The sequence below is a fragment of the Condylura cristata genome, unplaced genomic scaffold, assembly GCF_000260355.1.
Source record: "Condylura cristata isolate star-nosed mole 26May11 unplaced genomic scaffold, ConCri1.0 scaffold00016, whole genome shotgun sequence".
In the NCBI taxonomy this organism is placed as follows: Eukaryota; Metazoa; Chordata; class Mammalia; order Eulipotyphla; family Talpidae; genus Condylura; species Condylura cristata.
Genome location: NW_004567117.1, coordinates 32,335,663 through 32,358,685, shown reverse-complemented (window position 1 = coordinate 32,358,685; position 23,023 = coordinate 32,335,663). Strand labels below are relative to the sequence as shown.

Here is a 23,023-nt window from a genome sequence, read left to right as displayed (position 1 = left end):
TCTCCCCAGCCACCCCTAGGGCTGGAAGAAGCTCCCCGCCCCTGAAGAATCAGAGCCTGCAGCTAGCTGCCTCTTGTTCCAGGATCATTTCTGCATAGCCTGACCTCAAGTCTCCAGTTCACACTCTAGAAGTGTTCGGTGAATGAACAAATCAATGAGTGAAGGAGTCAGGCAGGACGCCCACCGTCTGAACCCCCTTGGAAATGAAGCCCCTGTAGGGACCACCGATTGCATCCTGTGACATATTTGGCTTTCCCGAGTCCCAGCTTCTGCTCTCGCAGGTCTGCAGGGAGTTTACAGAAGTTGACAGTTACTGATGCCTTGTTCCGATTAGGATTGGCAAGTATAATTAATTCTTTAAAAGTCAGGTTTATTAAGCATACATATACATACTGCAAAACTCACCCTTTTAGTGTCTGATCCTGCAAGTTTTGACAAAAGTAAGCAACCATGTAATCACCCTCCCTGGTTCACCAGCAACCACTGTTTTTGTTCCTGATTTTACCTTGCAAGAGTGTTAAAGAGATGGAAGCCCAGTATGCAATCCTTTGAGCCTGAATTCCTCCAGGTGGCATAACAGATCTAGACCCATCTAGATTGTTCTATGTACAGTAGTTTGTTAGGAGTTTAAGTTTAATGCTAGTAGAGAACTTCACTTCTAGGTAGGTAGGTAGGATATAAAGAATCGCATGAGTTTATGTTCTACTCTGAGGCTAGACAGAGCCTGTCAAAGACTAAAACAGAACACCCGGAGGGAAGGAGACTTAGGGGAGTTTTCTGACATATTGATAAGTGAGCAATCTTCTATGGGACAGGATTTTCCCCCCCAAGATTTATTTGTGCATACAGAACTGGGGTACAGGCCCGAGATGCAGGGGCAGTGAGATTCACCAGAGACAGAGTGAGGAGTAGAACAGCCAGAGGCCAAAGCACACTGCTGAGGGGCGCAGTGGGCATTCAGGAGAGGTCTGCCGGGCCATGTGGGTCAGCTCCTGGGCGCAGATCAAACTCGAGCCAAAGCGGCTGCGGTCAGCTTCACAGTGCTGCACTTTAACTCGTTGTGCCACCAGGGAGGGCCAGGGACAGTCAACACCTGCCTATCTGCAACTTGTAGGTCTTCAGAGAAATGGGGACACAGAGGGGTTCCTTCTGGAACACCTGCCCTGAAAGTAAAAGACCTCTGCAAGGGTACCCCAACATCCAGAGGGCAGAAAGTATAATGAAAGCTCTGTGTGCTCCTTTTGCAGAGCAGGTAGGGGAGCCCACACTCAGCCTGGCTCTGCCAGGGAGCTCAGAGAAGCTTCCATCACCCCAGAGTGGGGCAGCCCCGGCCATTCCCGCGGGCCACGCGCGGGGGCGGAGGGCGGTGGTGCGCGTGGGCCGCAGGTCGGGTACGCCTGCTTTTCCGTGTCTCCGCCCATCCTGAGTCTGGTTGTTTGTGTCTGGGCCTCGGGAGGTGGGGGGAAGGCGTGGCCCCACAAACCTACTCTAGCCTGGAGTGGTAATGTGCCCCTGCACCCTCCCAGGGCTGGCGGGGTTAAGCACGGACAGCATTTAAAATTCAGCCAACCATAGTCCTGTGCTCCTGTTGTTTTTGTGTTGTTGGGGGTGGGGGGTGCTGGTAGTGGGATGGGTGTTAAGGGGAATGTTCTGGGGGGTGTGGTGGTGGTAATGGCAGTGGTGGAGGTTGTTACTGTCAGTGTTGGGGTATTGTTAGGGGTGTTGGTGGCGGTAATGGCAGTGCTGATGTTACAGAGGGTGTTGTGTTGTTGGGTGTTGGTGATAGAATGACGGAGTGGAAAGGGCTTTTTCCCTTCCACTAAATGGCTTTTCTAGGCCAGGGTTGGGGGGCTCAGACAGGCCCCCATCTGGATCAGAAGTATCTGGCATGTCTCCTGAAGCCCAACAAGTGTCATCTCTATATGACAAAGGAGGATGGTGAAGATCTTCAAAGAGCAGGCATCACAGTTAGAAGGAAACGCTCACTACGAGAAGGTGTGTGCGCTCAGCAGGTAGGCAGGGCTTGCTCTGTGCGGGGCACTGTGTTCGTACTTCACGAGTTCACTCAGGAGCCTTACACCAGCCTTTGCATGCAGGCTTTCTGTGGTAGGTCCAGGGCAAAGGAAAGCAGGCTGTGGAAAAGTGACACCCTAGGCGTTAGGTGTGAGAGGGGGCTGTCATGTAGACACTAGTTCTTGCAGAGGACCGAGCGCCAGGAACTCCTCTGCTGCATATGGCCTGGAGTCAAAGGCAGGTGCCGCAAAGAAAGGGAAAGACCAGGCATGAGAAGCCTGCAGATGGTGGGCAGTGGGCTTCTGAGAATCCCCGTGGACTTCTGCGTGGCTGTCCGGTGGACGGGAGGTGACCTTGTTCATGGAGGCTCTGGGCGCGGAGGAGAGCTGAAGCCTGGCCGGATTCTGTGCGTGATAGAGCTCACACTCACTGCCTCCTCAAGCTGCTCTGGCCACCCTGTGCTGACTAGCTCATTCTGTCCTCACAATGCCGTGAGGTAGGGGTTCTCATTACAGTAAGTTTCCAGCAAGGAAGCGGAGGCACAGCAAGGGTCAGCATCCCATCCAGGGGCACAGAGGCTTACATGGCACAACTGGAGTGCAGCGCCAGGTGGGCCACACAGCACCTTGGGCCTGCGTAGGAGCTCAGCTCGCCTAGGAGCACTCAAAAGCCCCCAGGACTGCCCAGGGGGGACTGGGCTTCCAGATGGGCAGGTACATCCAAGCACACACTGGACAACCTCGTGGAGATGTGCCAACACCACCTCCCCTCTGGAGGGTGCCCTGGAGAACAGCATCATAAACCTTGGCATGCACCCCACTACTGGGCTCCCAATTGAGCGGAGGGAGATGCCAGGGAACAAAGTGATGCCAGTGTGCAATGTTTGTGATTTGCCTTTCTCTTGGGTCAGGCAGGTTTCTCCAAATGAACCTATAACAGAGGTTGCTTCTTTGTGTTACAGGTACTCATCAAAAGCTCATTTAGAAAAGTAATACCCTCCCAGAGGCCCCGTTTAGGCAGAAATATATGGCCTCCCTCGGCAGGTATAATACCTATTTGGGCCAATATCCGTATCGGGCATTTTAGAAACCTTTTTAAAAAGAAATAACACCACAGCCAAACAGCCTCTCTCATGGCTGACTCCAAGCACATTCTATTAAACTCATTTCCATGAAAATACGCAGCAGGGACTCTCTCAAGCTGAGAGAAGGAGAGCCCAGCACATGCCCCCATCTTGGGCAAGTCATTGGTACATTCCACTTATGCAGCTGAAGAAAGAGGGCGGCTAAATCAGCTGCACTGGGCTCGCAGCAAGTGGTCAGATGGCCCCTCCTCCTCGGGGCTGCCTCTTCCCTAGTCCCTGCACCTAGGGAGCCTGTCCAGTGAAACCACCCAGTCCTCCCAGGTTTCCATGGAAATCAACCAAAAGCTCAGTTAAGTTCCAATAGCCTACCCCTCCCATGTGTTCACTTTAACTTAAAAAAGAATGATGATAGAATTCCTTTAAAAAAAAATAATTTACTGTTGGGCCCTCCCTGGTGGTGCAGTGGGTTAAAGCACACCACTGTGAAGTTGTCCGCAGCCACTGCAGCACTGAGTTCAATCCCCCGCCAGGGAGCTGACCCACATGGCGCAGCTGTCTCCCCCCTGCTCCCCTCAGCAGTGCATTTCAGTAGCTCTGACTGTTCTGCTCCCCTCTCTGTCTCTGGTGAATCCTCTCACCCCCTACACCTCTGGTCTATACCCCACTTCTTGTATAAATAAATAAATATTTAAAAAATGTACTGTCACCCCTTGGTATCCAGGGGGACTGGTTCCAAAACCCGCATAAGAATATTAATTCCAAAGTCCCTTATATAAAATGGCAAAGTATTGCCTCACTCATCGCTAGGTTACTTATAACCTCTAGTACAGGGTATGTGCTATGCAAACAGTTGTTATACAGCACTGTCTGGCAGTAATGCAAAGGAAAGAAGTCTGTGTTCAGGAGAGAACAAGCACCACAGGCCTGACTGTGCAGTACGGGTTTTCTCTGTGATTGGTTGGGTCAGGCCACGTGGGCCCTGGGAATACAGTGGAATGTCTATATTTTTAATTGTGGTAAAATAGGCATAACATAAAATTCACCATCTTAAATGTACAGTTGAGTGGCATTAAGTACATTCACATTGCTTTGTAATCATCACCACATCCATCTCCAGATGCTTCATCTTGCGAGATGGAGGCTGTACCCACGAAACAAGTCCCCAGACCCAACCTCCCCCCAGCAGTCACCCTCTGCTTTCTGTCTCAATGAGTGTGCTTCTCTAGGTTGTTGGTATTAAGTGAGTCATATGGGACATGTCCATTTGTGACCGGCTTATTTCACCCAGCATAAATACTTCCTCTTTCTTTTGAAAAGCAGGAGAGTGGACGGGGCCTTCCTGGTGGCACAAGTCTCAGCGCCATCAAGCTGTCACCAGCCATTGCGGCATGAGTTCGATCCCTGGCCAGAGAGCTGAGCCACATAGCACAGCAGACCTCTCCTGTCTTGCCCACTGCTCCTCTCAGCAGTGCATTTAAATCAATCTACTTGTTCAGCTCCCCACTCTGTCTCTGGTGAATCCTCTCATCCCCTGCACCTCTGGCCTACACCCAGTTCTTGTACGCATAAATAAGTAAAAATTAATATTTAAAAAAATAGCAGAAAAGTGGAAGTGATGGAGTTGAGCCTTTTTTGTTTGTTTAAAGCTCTTTCTTGAAATATGATTGTTTTCTAGTTCAACTAGAACACAGTCACAGATGAGAGCTTTGGATACTATCCTCAGGGGATCCAATCTGGAGCTCCGCATTCCTTTACAGTTCAAAGTCATGGTAAAATGGTTTGCTTGTTAGGAGATGCACTGGCATCACCAGCACTGGTACCAGCATCCTTGCTAGGACCTGGTGCTGTGGATGGCTAGAGACTTGAGTAAGAGATGGTGTCAGCCTCAGTTTCCCCAAGTGGGCTGGTGGTCTCCAAGTTTCCCTCTGGGGGGTGCTAGAGTCCTAGGATACTGCACCACCTTTAAGTGAAAGGCCCTGCTGGGCCACAGTGATTAATCTTTAATGGGCTGCTCTGTGAGCAAGTGGCTCCTTTTAGGAAGATGCATTAACTGCCAGGACATAAATAGACATTTGTCTTGCTGATTCTGGCACCAAGAAATCTGGAGGCACCCTGGAGAGGCAGTTCTCAAAACTGCTACATGTCAGAAGCTCCTGAGGAACTTAAGAAAATCCCCACGCTCAGACCACCTGCCTAACCAATTACATCAGAGTCTCTGTGGGTGGGAGCCGGGCAGCCACCATTCTTAAATCTCCCCAGGTGACCCCGACATGCAGCCATTTTGGAGAGCCAGTGTCCTAGGGATCTCGGTTCACCAGCTCTGGGAGGGTAAGTGGTACCTCCCCCAGCTAGTGCAGGCTTCGTTTCCAGCTCCACTCAAGGTGAGATGAATCCTGAGTAGCCACAGGGTCTTCCTCAGAGGCTGACTCATGGGAAATAAAAAACTTACTGGAAAATAATCAATACCAATAAAGCTGCCATTTGTTGAGAACTTAATGATATGCTAGGCACTGTGCCAAGAGCTGCTTTTTTATTAGTGCATTTAATTAGCAGAACGATCCTATAAACACAGGACAGAGAGGTGAGCAACCTGACCAAGGGCAAGTCAGCTAGTAACTGGCAGAGCTGGGGGCAGAACAGTCCCTGCAGCAAGGAGCATGCAACTTAGTAGGGAAGATAGCTGAAGGTATCAGTGCAGTGTCTGGTGTATAGTGACAGGAGCAAAAATAAAGGGGAGGAAGCAGCGCTGATGGTTTGTGGATGCTCTGGGGGGGGGGGGCTCTGTGATAAGGTGACAGCTGAGCAGAGACCAGAGTGAATCCAGGGAGTGACCCTAGTGGGCGCGAGGGGGAAGAACATCAGAGGCTGATCTCTGAGCCTGTGCTCCCTTTCTGTCCCCTACTTGTCCCCAAATGAGGCAACACTCATCTCTCCCCTCCCACAGAGCCAACCTTCACTCTGCTCCCGCATTAACATCCAGGTATAAATAGCTGAGAGCATCTTAGAGGGGGAGGGGCTAACATTTGTTGACTGCCCATCACACACAAGGGATTTTGCTAGCATCAGCTGATATCCCAACCCTATCAGACAAGTATTTGTTTTTCCATATTCTATCTGGGGAAATTAATTGCAGGTCCCCTGCCTGCCCCCCTAGGCCTGGCTTAGCTGGCAAGCCTGGTGTTCCTTCACCCCCACCCCCTCACCTCTACATTTATAACTCAAGTAGGGGAGGCCCCCTGGTGGCTTGATCTCTGTGTGGTGAGCAGGGCTGGTGCCCGCTTAAATGAATGAAATGAAAACCTTTAGCCTAAGGAGGGCCACCACCTGTCCCGGAGATTATTTAGCACAGCAGGATCACAGGCCACAGGACAAAGATGGAGACAGCCCTCTGAAATCTAGGGGCTGTCTCCAAGGCGGGGTGTGGCTGTGGAATCTATTTGGTATTAGCTTGAGGCACCATTGTGGTAACTTGGGGCTGTCAATCTTGCCAGGGGTCGATCTGGAGGTCAGGCCTGGCGCTCTATGGCACTCCTCCCTCTCCACTCCTCCAAAGAAAGAGAATGTGAATCCCAAAGAGCTTCTGAGTAATGGACATAATAATCACGAGTATTTGCCAGGTGCTGTCCAGAGGCTCAGGACCACCTGGACTTGCCCTGTTTCTTCATGTGATTATGGGGGTGGGGGGGGGCAGCCTACAACACGGTACCAATGTCCCCAAGCCCCTGGCAGACAATTCAGTCCCCAAAATTCCTCTGCTCGAACACCACCCCCTGACTAGAGCACCAGAATTCCACCCACCCCCGCTCAGCTTGTAAAACATGTTCCAAAGAATAGAAGGAACTTCCTTGGGTGTCCCTTTCTCAGCAGGCTCCGGGGGTGCAAGCCACCAAGTTGTCAAAGATGACTAAGATGGAATCAATAGATTAGGAAAAGTACGTCTCTCCAGACGTCACTGTCTGGCTTTTTCCCATGGATGCAGGGTCAGGTGTGGCCTGACCTAGAAGGTATGGCCGCTGTTAGAGCCTCCAGTGGCTAATGACACAGATGGCAGTGAGAGGGGCTGGCACTGGGCCTGGGGGAGCTTAGTCAAAGGTGTTAGCGCCCCACTCTCACAGGGCCGGGGCAGATTATCTGTGAAGGCCAGTAGCCCGGGAAGGAGGCATGGGTCCCTGAGGGGCTCCCACAGCAGGAAGGCCCCCGACCAGGGCCTGTGGATGCAGCGGCCTGCAGAAAGTGTTAGAAGGAGCCAGGCAAGCCCTGCTGCCTCTGAACTTCGCTGGCTGCCTGTCCTGGAGTCGGTGACCGCTGCTAAAGTCACTGCCTTTCGTTAAAGCAGTGTTTCTGGAATAGGTTCAAAAATACTAATGGTGAGGTAAATGGGAGTCCACAAACACCCCTGGGACAGGTCGGGAGCCACCAACATGTTTGTTTATGTAGGCTGAGGCACTCCTAGACCCTGTTTAGGGTGCAAAGCTCCCACACGTCTGGTCCCCAAAGTTCCTCTGCTCACACACACATCGATGTCCATAGAATGGTACTCCTCTCCCCATCCCCCCCCCCCAGGGGAACCAATCCTTCTCTGGGACAGAGCCACTTGGGAGAGACCTATTGGCCCACTGTCTCCCGTTAGATCAGCCAAGCTGTGTGTCGTTAAGGCTCTGCCGGAGCTGCTCTGTTGCAAGCTTCCCCTGATTTCTGAGCCCCTAAGGACAGGGACATTAGACCTAAGGTGTCTTCTGAGGCCTGGAGGCTTGAAGAAACTGAAGGCTACAAAAACCTTTGGTTGCGCTCAATTTAGAGGCTCTGGTCCAGGGAATAAGAAACAGGGGCATTTGGGCAGGGGGAAGGGAGTCTGGGCAAGGTGAGAGGGCAGCAAGAAGCTCTGAGGCCCCCTCCCACCAGGCAAGGCCGCAGGAGCTGGAGGAGGGCCTGGAGGAGGGCCGCAGGGACAGAGAAGCTTGACAGAAAGGCGGAGACAGCTGGTTCCTCCCAGCTGCTTCTGGCGAGTTGGAACTCAGCTCTGGGCTCAGCAACCCTGTTCCACCTTCCCTCTGAGAAAGGTCTTCTTTCCCCAGGGGCTGCCAGCCTTTCTAGATTACATGATGAATCAGAGACTATCATCTCTCTGAAAACACTTCTCTTCCTAGAAAAACTGCAGGTCTCCTGCCCGTGTCCTGCTTCTGAAGTCCCCACATATGGACAGGTTGCTCAGGTCACCTGCTCCTGGCGTCCTGGGCCCCATTCAGAGACTTTGTTGATAGGCGTTTCCTAGATGTTTCCATGTGTTGGGCTCTGGGTCGGGGCTCTGAGCAGAGGGACTGTCTTTGGGGACCTTACAACCCAATTCTGGGCAGTGAATTTTCTGTTTGTTTCAATGCAAAGACAACCATTCCACCGGGGACGGCCAACACCCGTCACTCTGAGCAGACCACAGCAGAAAGGGGGCCAGGGTGGATGCAAGTGTGGGGAACACTTACACTGTGAAACTGAGCACAAAACTAGGTATCAAAGGGAATATTTACTCTGAATCTGAAAACTGCAGCAAATTTTAAAAAGCTGCCAAATACCACGAACATCACAAAATTCATAAACAAAACATTCTCACTAATTGGCTGCTTGGCAAACTGCCGGCAGCAAACACAGGAGCACACTGCAGCATCTCTGAAGCTCTGCGACAGTTTTGCAATAGAATGGTTCACGGAATTGAAAGCTAATTCGATCTTTGAAAAAAGAACTGAAAGTATTACTCAGTCTTTCCTCTAATATGGTTCTGATATTTTAGAAGCGTCTCTCATCTTCACAACTAGTAACTGAAGGGCTGGAGGAAGATTATTGGTGTTTTCGTGGCAGGTGTGGTAATGTTTACTTGAAGAGGTGTGAACCTCTACCCCTAAATCATATACAGTGTTGTGTGATTACTTCAATGAAAAATTATTTAGTAAAAAAAATAGTATTTTGGGTCCTCTCTGGTGGAGCAGCAAGTTAGAGCACAGCACTGAGAAGCTAAAGCCAATTCTGCATGAGTTCGATTCCCGCCTGCCCCGGAGGTGACCACATGGCCGGCAGACCTCTCCTGACCCCCCCGCTGCCCCCGTCAGCAGTGTGCTTCGTCGATCTGCCTGTTCTTCTCCCCACTCTGTCACTGGTGAAGCCTCTCACCACCCCTGAGCCTCTGGCCTGTACCCCAGTTCTGTATGTACAAATAAATAAATCTTTAAAAAAAAAAACCAGTAATATTTTAAAGACGTTTTCTAAAAGCAAACACAAAAGCTAGCTGTTGGTAAAAAAAAATACCAAAAAATAGTTATTGGTGATGCCATATACATTTTCAAAATTATTGTCAAATTGGGGACACAACCTAGTAATTATTCTTTTCTACATGAGTTGTTAGATCTGCAGGCATTTACATTTTTCTTATACGGTGACTAAACGTCTCTTCTTTGAATTGGCAATATTTATTAACCAGGCTACCCATGATGTCCTAGTTGTAGTCATGTGTTAGGAATTGTAAGGAGTCTTTGTGTTTTCACTGGATTAGGACACTCTTTGTGCTGACTAGGTAACCCTCAGGTTCCTGGAAGTCATTCCTGTGGTGAGAGCTGTCAATAATTAACCTGCCCATAGAAGTAAGTGTAAACCACGTATCATATCCCACTAAACCCAACCTCCCTTGGTCAGATCTGCCAAATACCGGGTCATGTCAACACCATCATGAGGAAGTATGGTAGAAGATACGTCAGCATGGGAACATATCACTTCCCAGCTCTTAGCTGTCCCAACAGCTCATGCTGCAAATATTACAATACATACCCATTTCCACACATGGTTGGGTCCCTTCCAGGGATGTACAAGAGAGAGGCCCTGGGCTTGAGCTTCATGAGCTCCAAGGTCATGTAGACTCACCAGGAGTAAAGAGGGTCCAGGAAGAGCTCAGTCTGGAGGACAGGGAGGCACCTTGTCAGGATTTAAGTCAGGAAAGCTGGTTTGTGTTGCGGGAAACTTCTTTGAAGTGAACCATGGTGGGGGTCCCTCTTCTCATGAGCTGGGGCATATTGTCTGGAGAGATTGTGAAGAGGCCCTGGGGGAGTGTGCATGCAGGGAGTGAAGACAGAGGAGACCCTGAAGGAGGTTTCCTTCTCCTCACACAAGCCTGAAGTGACCTCTAACATTAGTACAGGGGAAATGGGAGGAAGGGGAAGGAGAGTTTTCAGCATCTGTGTTTCCATCTGTGCCACTCATTTCACATGGGTAAGTGCCACCTTGTCTGACCTGCTAAGCTTCAGGCCATGTTCTCTGTCTTTGCAACTGGGTCTTCCATTCCTGAACAGCAGGGAGACGTGATTACAGGAAGTATTGCCTTATATCATCCCTTATCCATTTGCCGGAAACTTAGAGCACCCAGGTGAAGGAGAAAAGAGAGTAATTTCCCTTTTACAAGAAAAAGCAGGTGCGAGGATGTGGAGAAAAAGGAGCCCTCTTACACTGCTTGTGAGAACACAAAAGGGTCCAACCACTATGGAAAGCTGTGTGGAGAACCCTCAGATTACCAAAAATGGGTCTATCAGATACCCCAGCCATTCTACTCTTAGGAATCTACCCAAAGGACACAGAAACATCAATTCATAAGGACAACTGCACCCTTATATTTACTGCAGCACAATAACTAAGATATAAACACAACCTAAATGCCCCCAAATAGATGACTGGATCAAGAAGATGTGGTGTATATACACAATGGAATGCTATTCAGCAACCAAAAAGAGAAACTCATGCCATTTGCAGCAACAAAGATGGAGCTGGAAGGGACTATGCTCAGTGAAATAAGTCAGAAGGAAAAAGAAAAAGTACTGGATGGTTTCACTTATAGAAGGAATACAGGAAAACCAAACAGGAGGTAAAAACACAATACTAGCAAGCAAACTCTAAATCTGAGATAACAGCAGGAGCAGGGAAGGATATAGGTCAAAACAGGGGAGGGAAGAGCACAGGAGACTAGGTGATGGCTCACGGGCGATGTGGTGGTGGGAATTTTATGGGGACAGCCCCACCCTGGGCCTCCCTTGTATTCCTGCAGCAGCTCCAGCCACCAAAGTTGAAAACAGCTGCATTGGAAAAAGCACCGGCCCTCAAGTCCGAAGACCTGGAGCAAAAACCAACCCTGCTCTCCCTAGGTATCCGAGCCAGGCAGTTCTCTTCTCAGTTTCCCCATCCATCAAATAGCAGAAAATAGCAGTAGACACATCTCTGGCACAAGATTATCCTGGGGGGTGGGTGTCAAATAGTAATCCAGTAGGGAGCAAATCAAAGGCTTGGAAAGCATGTGTAGACCTGAAAGTGTTCCCCACCCAAGATCCCGTGGTCACATTAAACACACAACTGGCTACTTAAAAGACTCCTCCCAGGCTCAGCGGCTACAACTGTTCATTTTGCTGTCAGCCTTTGTATTTCTTCTTTTAACTTGTCAGACTACTGGCTGTCACTTCTCGCTGCTCTCTAGGTGCCTGTCTAGTCCCTAGTTTGCTGTCTCTAATCCATGGTGGGTTTGACAGCCAGGTCATGAAGTTTATTAGAATCATGTGTCAGTGCATGCACTCCCCTTGGGAGTCACCAGGACCCCGCTGCTTCGGGAGCCCAAGAGTGTTCCCCTAGAGGAGGACACTAGATAGAACAAAGCTGAGTTGATTCAAACAGGTGTTCTGATACCAAGTTCTCCAACCCTGGGTTCACTGACTTTGGGCCCTTTCTTTCTTTCCATCCCACGTACCCCAGTTCTGTTCCTCAGCAAGTGGTAAGAGCTCCCTGCCAGGCTGTGGGAGATATGTACTTTGCATTCTTTATTTAGTCCTTAGAACAAACCTACAATGTAGATAATGTTAAGTCCCCTTTACAGGGATGAAAACTGAGTACAGAGAGGGTGAATAACTTGCCGACACAATTTTTAAGGAACAGAATCACAGCTTGTCCCTTGGTTGTCCCTCTCTGGATGAACAGGAGAACCCTCTCTTCTGGGCTCTCCACAGTGAATTGAAGATCCTCTAGACACTGCTGTCCAGATTCTCTCCTGAAAGAGGCAGAAATCTGAACCACAGACTTCGCAGGCAACATTTTGCACATGAAGGCCACTATGCTTAGCACTCTACCACCACCAATGCCACACAGTGCAGCCCCAGTTAGCACTTGGAAAACAACCCGTGATTTCCACCTGAGAAGCCGAAGGGGACCCACAGAGATTGGTAAGGTCCGCACTGAAACTTTGGATGAGGATGCCTAGGGCCTCGGCTACCGGCAGACAGTAGCGTGAAGGTGTGATTTCTAGACCAACAGAAGGTTGCTTGAAAAATGCTGCCTCCACCTGCTAGCTGAGGCCTGAAATTTTCTTTCCCTTTAACAATCAAAAGTAAAAACTTAAAATACAACCACCACTACTGTCTGTGTGGCTTTGAGTTAAAATTCATACTAAAGTGTAAATGACTGACACAAACTCTCTTTTTAAGATCCAGGCAGTTTTTTGAGAAGGACATAGCACCCAGTGAGGGAGAATGAGAATGGAGATGGGAAACAGTAAACTGTGGGTGGGAGTTCCAATTCAAAGAAAGAGATAGAGAAAGGGGAGGCAGGAATACTCCAAGGTGAACTACCAGCTTTGCAGTTTTGTTTAAAATCTATTCTGGTTCTAGACAGTCTCATTCTTTTAAGCCTTTGGAGCTGGTTTCTTCACAAAGGACCAGAGCCTGCTGGGAACACCTGAGACTAATCAAAACCTATTTTACAGAGGAATTCTTCAGTCTAAAATGCCTTTTTATATATGCATACTCTGACATGAGGCTGATTGGCTTTGGAAAACTTCCTCTCCTTGAATACCACATGGGTACTGAACTGATAATGTGCACATGTGGGAAATTTTCACACATAGAACAGCTTTTACACATAAGAGGCCCCAGTATTTGTTAAGTTCTGGCACTGAACTTCACAGTCTTTTTTTTTTCCTTTGCTCATACATTAATAATAAAAATGTCAAATTTCAAGTGACCAGGAGTCCTCTCTTTATAGAGTTAAATCAAACTCTAGCTGATTCCTTCCTCTGGGTACCTGCCCTTTCTGGTCATGCATTGCCTTCTTGGCCAACTCTTTCTGGAGTTTTCATTTTGCCATCAAGGAGGTGAGGTTTGTATTTTTATTTCAACTGCAGAAATGGTACAGGATCATTTTTTTTAAAAAGATTTATTTATTTGTACATACAGAACTGGGGTATAGGCCAGAGGTTCAGGGGTGGCGAGAGGCTTCACCTGAGACACAGTGAGGAGCAGAACAGGCAGATCCATGAAGTATGAGGAACTGCTGAGGGCAAAAGCGGGCGGGTCAGGAGAGGTCTGCCGCGCCATGTGGTCACCTCCGGGGCAGGTGGGAATCGAACTCATGCTGAAGCGGCTTTAAATTCTCAGCGCTGTGCTTTAACCCACTTTGCCACCAGGGAGGGCCAGGATCATTTTTTTTAAAGTTCAATCATGAAAAACGTCAATCCTTGATTCTCAGGATTCCTCCGGCCCCACCCCTGAGGGATCACACCTCAGTATTATTTCCCACTTTCCTCCCCACTCTCTAACATCAACATCATTTCTACTCTATTGTGCCTTAACCTGCTTTCCTTTGTTTAAAAATCCCTGTTCAATGCTCTTAAAACTATTGTCCCGAATATCTTGTTCTCTCTGTGAAACAGGGGGGACCTCTGCTTGCTCCATGGTACCTCACTGCATCAGGGTGCTGTCAATGGCAAGATGCTGTTCAGAGAAGAAAATTAGTATAGTTTGCATATCAACTCATACCTGGTTTTAAAATAGCAGTGGGAGTGGGTTAGAAATGTATGATCATCCTGAGCTTTAAAACGGAGGTACAGTTACATGTTCCTTTCCTACTATTTATAAGAAAAAGGCCAGAGAGAAAAACCAGGTCAGAACTGTTGGCCAGAGGTCACATTAATGATGGGAAACAGCCAAGGCAGGTGTAGACAGATAGAGCAGTGGGCAGAAGATCCTGCAGGGGCTGGATAACCCCTGCAGGGCCCTAACCCAGTTAGAGAACAGGCCCTTTGCCCTCTTCCTTTGGGCTTTGTGGAGAAGACATGGGGGCAGAGTCCTGCCTCCTGGCCTCCTTGCTCAGAATCTCGGGTCATTCCTACCCCAGCACCCCTCTCCTCTAACATGCCAAAGTGGAGCAGGAGGAACCAGCTTCTCTCTTGGATGGTCCTGGGCACCCTGGCACACAAATAATCAAGATAGGTGTCAGACATTCTCTGGACATCGCAGCACAAACCCTGAAAACCTGGGCCCACGCTGGATGGAGGAACAGCGCTCTCGGTTTAAAATGCACAAGCTGAAGGGAACTGCAGGGAGACTGTTTGTAATTTTTGGTTTTCAGATACCAACCAACATGCCCTTATTTAGCACCCAAAAAGTTGGGTGGATCTGGGGTGCTTACATCAGGAGCCACATCTAAGAAGAAAATTCACTGTTGGAACAAAAAAAGCAGAATGTTGAAAAGAATGTTATGTAGATAACTTCTTTGCTATGGAGGAGGCTTTGGTGATGTGGCTAAATAAAGGTTAAGAAGAAAAGACTGTTTCAACCCCTGTTGCTGGAAATATCACTAAATGGCACCCATTCAATTTTCTGCATTGGTACACAGCACTGGGGGAACAGAATTCAATCTTTGATGACTGAATGACTTCCTTAGCTGCCAAGTCTTTCTGAAGTTTAATTCATTATGGTGCAAGGCCACCGGCAGAAGCATAGAGAACATGGCAGACATTGGGCACCGTCACGCCCGGTGGGTAGCATCAGCACTGGCACTAATCGTGGCCACATCGCAGAATTGAGGGGGGGCTCCCTAGCTGGGATCCTTTGGGGTAAGCATACTCCCTCATGCCAGTGCTTCCTAATCAGTCTGTTTTGGCAAGCTGATTCAAGTAAGAGTTTCTGCCTTATTCCCTCTGTCACTTCTTCCATTTGTATATTGGAAGAGAAACTAAAGCAAAGCTACCTGCCTTTAGTAAAATGCAGTTAGTGGTGGAGTTTCAGGTGTCTGAGAACACAGGCACCCCTCCAACAGTAACAATCATAGTTTGACAAGCCAATATCTTTTTTATGCTTACAGAACTGGGGTACAGACAGAGGTGCAGGGGCAGTGAGAGGATTCACCATGGAGTGGGGAGCAGAACAGGCTGACTGACGAAGCACACTGCTGAGGGGAGCAGCGGGTGGGTCAGGAGAGGTCTGCCGTGGTCTGTTCGATCACCTCTGGGGTGGGGGTCAAACTCATGCAGAAGTGGCTTTAGCGTCTTAGTGCTGTGTTTTAACCCGCTGCCCCGCCAGGGAGGGCCTAAAAAGCCAATATTTACCGAGTGTTTCTCAGATGCCTGACACAGAGCTAAGAATTTCACATACATCATTTCAGGGAATTTCCCAACAGCCTAGGAAGTAGAAATGTTAAGGGGAAGGATGTCCTAAAAGAACTCTGCAGACTTTGGTGGACTCTACCCCTACTCCAGCTTTCTGGACTCCACCCCCTACTCCAGTGGTTGGAAAACTACAATTCCCACAGCACCAAGAGAAATGTGAGGACCTAAGGGTGGAGCTAAGCAGGCATTCTGGGACTTTGGGGGATAAATAATGATTTTCCAACTGTCACTCTGAAGAGGTAACAGTTCTCTCTCTCTCTCTCTGGAGCAACTGCTCTCTGACCGTGTGACTGGGGCTAGCAACCTTAGTTTGGGACGTTAGTTTAGGACTAGAGCTCCAAGTTAGCCCAGCTGATAAAGTATTCCAGTTACTCTGTATCCCTCTCCTGTTTCCTTTTCCTTTCCCCTTTTATAAATAAACACATTACCCTTTCTGTGTGTGCAGAAGTTCAGAAAATTACATTTTTTTTATTACAAAGTTTATTTTTACATCATTTTGCACATTTTTTTTTTCCATCTCGATTGTAATCCCCGCGGGTTTCCCATCACCAAATCACCCCTGTGCCACCACCATAGTCCCGTGCATTTCCCTTCCTCCCCCCCCCCCGTTTTTGATCCCATTCCCCACTCCGCCCCCACAGAATGTCTCTGGTATATGGTTGTTCATTATTTTTGTTATTTTCTCGCCTGGTCCATTATACTCCTGCTATGAGTGAAACCATCCGGTATTTTTCTTTCTCTTTCTGGCTTATCTCACTAAGCATGATCTTTTCCAGCTCCATCCAAGTTGCTGCAAAAGACATGTGTTTCTCTTTTTTGGTTGCTGAGTAATATTCCATTGTATATATGTACCACATCTTTCTAATCCAGTCATCTACTTTTGGGCATTTGGGCTGCTTCCATGTTTTTCCAATTGTAAATAAAGCAGCAATAAACATGGGGGTACAAGTATCTTAGAAAATTACATTTTAAGTGTGCGGGTGAGGCCCCACAGACATGCAGCCCAAGTCCACTCTGGGCTACCCTGTAACAGACACAAGGGAGCCAAGGCATCTGGAGGGGGTTCAGTAACTTGCCCAGGGCCACCTGATACCAGTCTCTAGGGTCCTCCTGCTCTCAGGGGCAGGGCACACCAGGCCAGCCTGGCCCAGGGAGCTGAGGATGGGCAGTGGGCACCTGGGGGCAGAATGGAGCTGTGGGTCAGTGTGCACGACCTCTTGGGCCAGGTGCCAAGCATTTGGTCTACTCTCTTGGGAACCCCCAAAAAGGGGACCCCCTCTTTTGCAAGAAACACATTCTTGGTAAACTTACTCTGGGAGCAAACTTTCCCAGCCTCACATCTGAAAAGGTGATGGTAATAAAACCAGATGTTGTTCATGGTGTGCAATTTTTCAAATTAGAGAAATCTAAGAATGCAAGGAAAAAAGCACACATTGTCTAACTGTTGGTAACATTTTGGAGTTTTAACATCAATGTGTCCTTTTGCTTCTCCTTGTTTTAAACTATATTGATCATACCATCTACATGATTTTGCTTTTTAAACCTAATCATTACTACTTAAACCCTTTCTATGTCATTGAACATGCTTCAAAAACACCACTGAGAATAGTTGCATAACATTCTATTTAGGGGATGAACCATCACTTACTTAACTGTTGCCTAACCCCCCAACACGGCTTTGTTAAGTTTAGATTTTCACATATCAGGTGTCGCTAAGTACAGTATGGTGTTTGCCAACATCCGAGGTCTATGTATGCAGGGATTAAAGTATCACCTCTGTCACAGTTTGAACTGGGCTTTTTAACTTTAGGACGTGGTTTTAATTGTACTGCGGTAGAATGAAAGGACACTATAGACAACGTACGTGAATCTCAGGAAGACAGTTCACGGAATCTTTCAGGCCATTTCGGAGGAACAGGCTGTTTGTTAATGCATGTAGACTAGATAATTGGAAATCTGCCAACAGGTTGGACAACTACTCTCAAAGAATGCCAGGGGAGGGTCAGTGACACCCCGGAGAACAGGGTGTAGCATCCATAGGCTAAGCCTTTTGCCTAATCTTGCACATTTTAAAATCTGTGATGAGGGTGAAGTCTTAGAAGATGGCCGTATGAATTATGACGAACAAGGATTCAGAAAGAACTCATCAGGTTGGAATAACTGCATGAAGTCAACTTGATGGAATCTGTCAAGGTTAAATGTATCTTGTATTTGGGCTAAAAAAACCAAAAAACAAAAACAAAAACAAAAAACAACAAATAAATGCCAAATAGAGAACAGTGAGCTTAACAGAAGTCACCTGGTTACAAACTCAATAATCGCCAACAATATGATAAGGCTGCCCCCCCCAAACTAGCAGCAGCACAGAGTGGAGACTTCACACGCCCAGTCACCCTGCCCCACATGCTCTGTTCTGGAAGGCACACTTTAAGAAAGGGTGTGAGGAGGTCAGTGGCAGGACATCAGGACAGTGAGCTCTGTGCACAGCGTCACTTCAATAGCCAACAAGACCAAATGCTCTGTGGCTAAAACACGGCCCCAGACATCATGGTGGAGAAGGAGAGAGTGCAATGGAGGGAGAGGGAAGGGGGGCGGGCAGGGGTTTCTGAAACCCAGCACTTCCATTTCCGAGCTGGGTGACCTTGAACTAATTATTCTCTCTATCTAGCATCTTCATCTGTAGAGTGGGGACGGCAGTACCCTGACGTTAGCTGTCTGAGTATGAAGCAGGTCCGTACCACAAGCACTTCGAGCAGTGCCTAGATATTACTGTGTGAAGACGAAGAGTCTAGGCTGTAGAGATCTACAGGGGCAGATGGTCTCAGACTTTTGAAAGCTTTATTCGGAGAGGTTCTTGAGGACCGTGCTTGATTCCATGGAAAGAGAGAGCTGTAACTTCTTTGGTCCTAAGGATTTAGTGCTCGTGTATCATGGGCCTGATGCTGGTCGGCGTCCAGAGAGGAATGATACATGCTACAGGGAAAATGGAAGGATTCAGGCTCTTTTTGCGTCCCACTGCCAGCCTCTATGGCTGCCACCTGTGGCCTTACTGTCCTCCTAGGCTTCGTTGCCCATGTATAATAAGGTGTTATTACAAAAAGTGCTTGGGAGCGTGAGCATGGGCCATGTACACTTACCTATAAATACGGGCACCTGGCCGAGAAGCCAGCGCTCACAGGACACTCATACCTATGGGTGCTGAGTGGGGAGATCACTGGAAGAGAGAATAGAGAAGCCAGAGAGGAGAGAGAGGGGAGCGAGAAGGGAGAGGGGGGTCAAGTGGGAGGGCTGGTTGCTGCTACCTGCCCACTGGTCTGCCTGTATCTGTTTCCCAGCTTTAGTGTTAAGGGCCGGCAAATCTACCGAAGGCTCCAAGAGTCTCTTTGCTGTTTGCCAGAATCCACAGCGAACTTCTCACTCTGCATATGGTTGCCCCTACACATGCTCCTTCCTAAGGCCCCACTATCTTTGGGGAGCAGGGCGATAAACAGGCCATCACAATCGTTAGGAGCGAACTGCTCTGGCAACCAGAGGAAGCTGTGACTTGTTCTCCCTTTGGGGGCTGGGAGAGCTTTTGCAGAGGTGAGGCTCCCCAGCCAAGTCTGCAGGGGCAAGTAGGAGCTTCATTGCGAGCAGAGGGAACAGTGTGTGGGACCAGAGCTGTTAATGAGTGGTGTTTTCCAGGGTACAGTGACCAGTCAGTGATTACACAGCACAAGGTGAGTTCAGTGGCAGCAAAAGCAGCCAAAGATAAGATTGACGTTTCCTAGTGCTAGAAGCGTGAAGCTCATGCAGGAGCTGGCTGGGCAAATCGAGATAACAGCAGAAGGGCACTGGCCCCTGAACCTTCCATTTCTACACTGCTGTCTTCTCAACGGGCTACCGCAGCAGAGGCTGAATCAGGAGAAAACTGAAAAGGCTTTGCTTCAATTTTCCAATCTTCTTCGGTATAAACACCAGATTATCTGCCTATAAAATAATACAAATCATGTTCCCGAGACATTTACAACCTGGGTACACCTGAGGTGGAAGCTTGGAGCCAGGACTCGAGGTTGGCTCCTTCACACCAAAACCGAAAACAGCATCTGAAAGGGTGTTCCCTCACTGACCCACCTTAGGGCGGAAGGGAGGAAGGAGCACCGTTGCTACACTGTCCCAGGTCCCCACTTAATTCCATTTATTCATATCCATTAAACCTGCTCTGGGTTGGGGGTGGGGGGACTAAGCAGGTCACTAACACTTCCTTCCAGCTGCTTCCAATCTAGCACCAAAGACCAGCCACACAGAACTGGACCTGTAAGTGTCAGAGCTGGTCATGAGGGAGTCACTGTTCCTGGCTTCGCCCTTCTGTTGTCAGTGACTCTAAAGCAGGACACAACACTGAGCAGAGGTTGTCAGGCATCGAACAGTAGGCTGGGCAGGCCCCCCAACAATGGGGGGAAGCACAGGAGGAAAGTTTCACAGTGGGTAGACTTCCCAGTCACAGCACAGTGGGCTGGAGCAAAGAGAAGCTGAGTGGAGACCGGGGCAGCAAAGTCTGGAGCTGGTGGGACAGGTTGCTGGAGAGGAAGGAGCTTCACAGGGCAGAGGCTCAGGGTTTTGTGTGTGCAGTTGTGCGGGGGTGGAGGGGGGAAGGGGTCCTAAAGATCTCTGGTTGAGGGTTGGGCTGCCCATAGACAGGGTGAGAGTCTGTACATGATTTAACCAGCTGCTCATCCCCAGTGAGAAGCAGACCCACAGGCACCTGCACAGGGTCACCTCTGAGATGGAGCAGCAGTACAGGTGGCTGGCACACACCGTGTGCATGGCTAGTTGCTGGAACACAGAAAACCGACAAATAGGTTGGCAAATAGCCACTGCTCTGGGCACCACATTTCCTCGCTCATCAGATACTCAGTCCCAGATGCTCCTAGATCTTCTGTGACCTGGCAATAAGAGTCAATTTCTGGTAGGCAGGGCACCTCTCGAACTTGGCTTAGGACTCTGGCCGGCCTCTTTCTGTACTCGTTGGTACCTGAGTCATGGCAGTTATCTAAGATGTATCATGTCACCTCGAAGTGGGATGTGTCCAGGAAGGGCAGTCTGGCAGTAGGCTGAGGCCAGGGCCAGAGTGAAGCTCCTGGTTCCACGCTGGGGCTGCAGTGAGACAAGGAAAGGAGGCTTTGAAAGCCAACATTAGCTTGCCAAGTCTGCCGAAGCATTCAGGGACACTTGACTCTCTGGTACAACCTCGGTCCTAATCCCCTAGGTCATATTGTTCCCTTTTAAAAAGGGATATTTCATAGCCTTTTAAATAAATCTCTTCAGCTCCACTGATTTGGAATAACACACTTAGCAGCTTAAGAACTTCACCAAGTTGTCCTTCCATGAGCCCATTTTCTCATGAAATCTTGCCAGCACCATAGACCCCAGCTCTACCCTGGGATCCTGGGCAAGTCCTTCCTTGGGTCCTGCCCTGGGCTTCCTCGGGCCCTGCCCTGAGGGGCTTCCCCTCTGCACTGCAGAGACCCCATCACACAGGCACACGGAACATCCAACGGACAGAGAAGCGAACACTCCTCCCACTTCCAGGGAGTTCGTGCCTTAGGGTGCTTTCTGTGAGAATGTCCAGGCACAGGAGGAGGGGTAAATGCAATTTGAGCAGACAAGAAGCCATCAAGGTGGCCAGGGGAGGGAGCGGGGAGGCCGCCCCCGGCCACACTCCAGCAGAGCCAGCTCCACCACGCGCCGCTGCCTCCTTCAACTTAGCCAGGAGCCTTCACACACTATGGCAATTCGCCGAGCCCCAGTCCAACACCCCGCCTCACTGAACTGTGACACCACTTGCCTCTGTTTAAAAATCACCTCTAGGGAAGGACTTCACACCAGCACGAAAAGGGTATGATTTCTAAAATCATTTTTCTGATCATCTAACTACTGATGACACCAAACGGAAGGAAGCAGCGTGCCTTCTGGCCCACGGTCGCGGGCTTGTGTAACTTCGCACCAAACTTGAGTGATAATGACCGAGGCGCTTTCCAGCGTAATGTGGTTGAGGCTGGACAGTCATCCGGCCTCTGATAATCTTCACAATTCCCTGGCAGGGCGCGACACCTCCCCCCCCACTCACTTCCCCTTTCAGTTGAGGTACTTGCTTCTGGTGAGTCCTCTCACCCTCCGCATCTCTGGCCTGTACCCCAGTTCTGTATGAATATATAAAATCTTAAAAAAAAAAAAAAGTTAATGAGTTAACAAGGCTCAGAATCACTTGCAGGTTTATTAGAATAGCTTTTGAGACCCTGCCCTGAGCATCTTAGTTGAATCTGAGATGGGAACTGAGAAGCTGTTAGCAGTTTCCAGGTGATACTGATCCTGCTGGTCCAGGACCACACTTTGAGATCCACTGGACCAGCTGATGGGTAAGGAACCATCAGGCAATGCAGCAGCAAAGTTGAAAGCACTCTGATGGTGAAGGAGGAGGGGAGACAGAGGACCTGGACAGGAGGGGGTCAGGGGTCGGGGGCCAAAAGGCAGCTCAGCCTCAAAGAAAACAGACTTGCTCACATGACCCGCCAACACACAAGAGTCTTGGGTGGCCCACATTCTCATGGGCATCTTGTCCTTCCTTTCCTGTGTGTTTTCTGCCCACTGCCTCCCGGGAGGAAACACCTGCTGAACGCCCCCAGGCAGCCACAGTAAGGGCGAGGGTTGCTCCTCCTGGGGAGGCATCCACGCAGCTGATCAGGCTGCCAAGGGGCCGCCAGGACTCGGCACCCTCTCTCCGGGGTCCCTGACATTTCTGAGAATTTGCATGGGGCTCAGAGGCATCATCTCTCTCTCTCTCTCTCTCTCTCTCTCTCTCTCTCTCTCTCTCTCTCTCGATCCTAATAGAATAAATTCAAAGGAAAGCACACTCTGATCTTGCAGCCACTCCTTCCTGACACAAACAACAAGGAACTAATTAGCTGGCTTGCTGAGGAGGCAGGCAGAAGGGGCTCTTCACAGACCACAGGCTGGGGAGCCCCCTCAAGGAGACTCTGGGCTCGCCCTTTGGCCATCATGTCCCTAGGGGAAACTGACTGCCCACGTCTGCCCGGCATTGCCACGTCACCACTGGGCGATTAGTTCTGTTAGTGGGTAGCCCTTGGTACATCTGAAAGCACGCTGACACTCCACTTTCACTGGACACAGAAAGAATCCTATGAACTAGGCAGAATAGGAGCGATGCAAACACATGGTAGTTAAGACAACATGGAAAGACCCCTGCCTTTCGAAGCCTTGGTTTCGTCATCTGTGGAATGAACGCGATGGACAAGATGACTGTGACCTCACACATAAGGAAAAAGCTACATAAAGCCTAGGCCCGAGGTCATGCAATTTAGTGGGGTGAATAGTGGCATGAGGCCAGTGCCCCCCACCACCCCATAAGGGGAGGGGGCCATCAAACACCAGTGGCACCCGCTCCATCTCCCTGGTGCTGCTGGCCTGTTGTC

At 49.3% G+C, this 23,023-nt stretch overlaps 1 protein-coding gene across 1 annotated transcript in view; it reads right to left on the bottom strand.

The window, feature by feature from the left end:
- Positions 1–23,023, bottom strand: part of MAPK4 (mitogen-activated protein kinase 4) — a 128,064-nt gene that overhangs the window by 12,439 nt on the left and 92,602 nt on the right. The gene's annotated exons all lie outside the window — the stretch shown is intronic.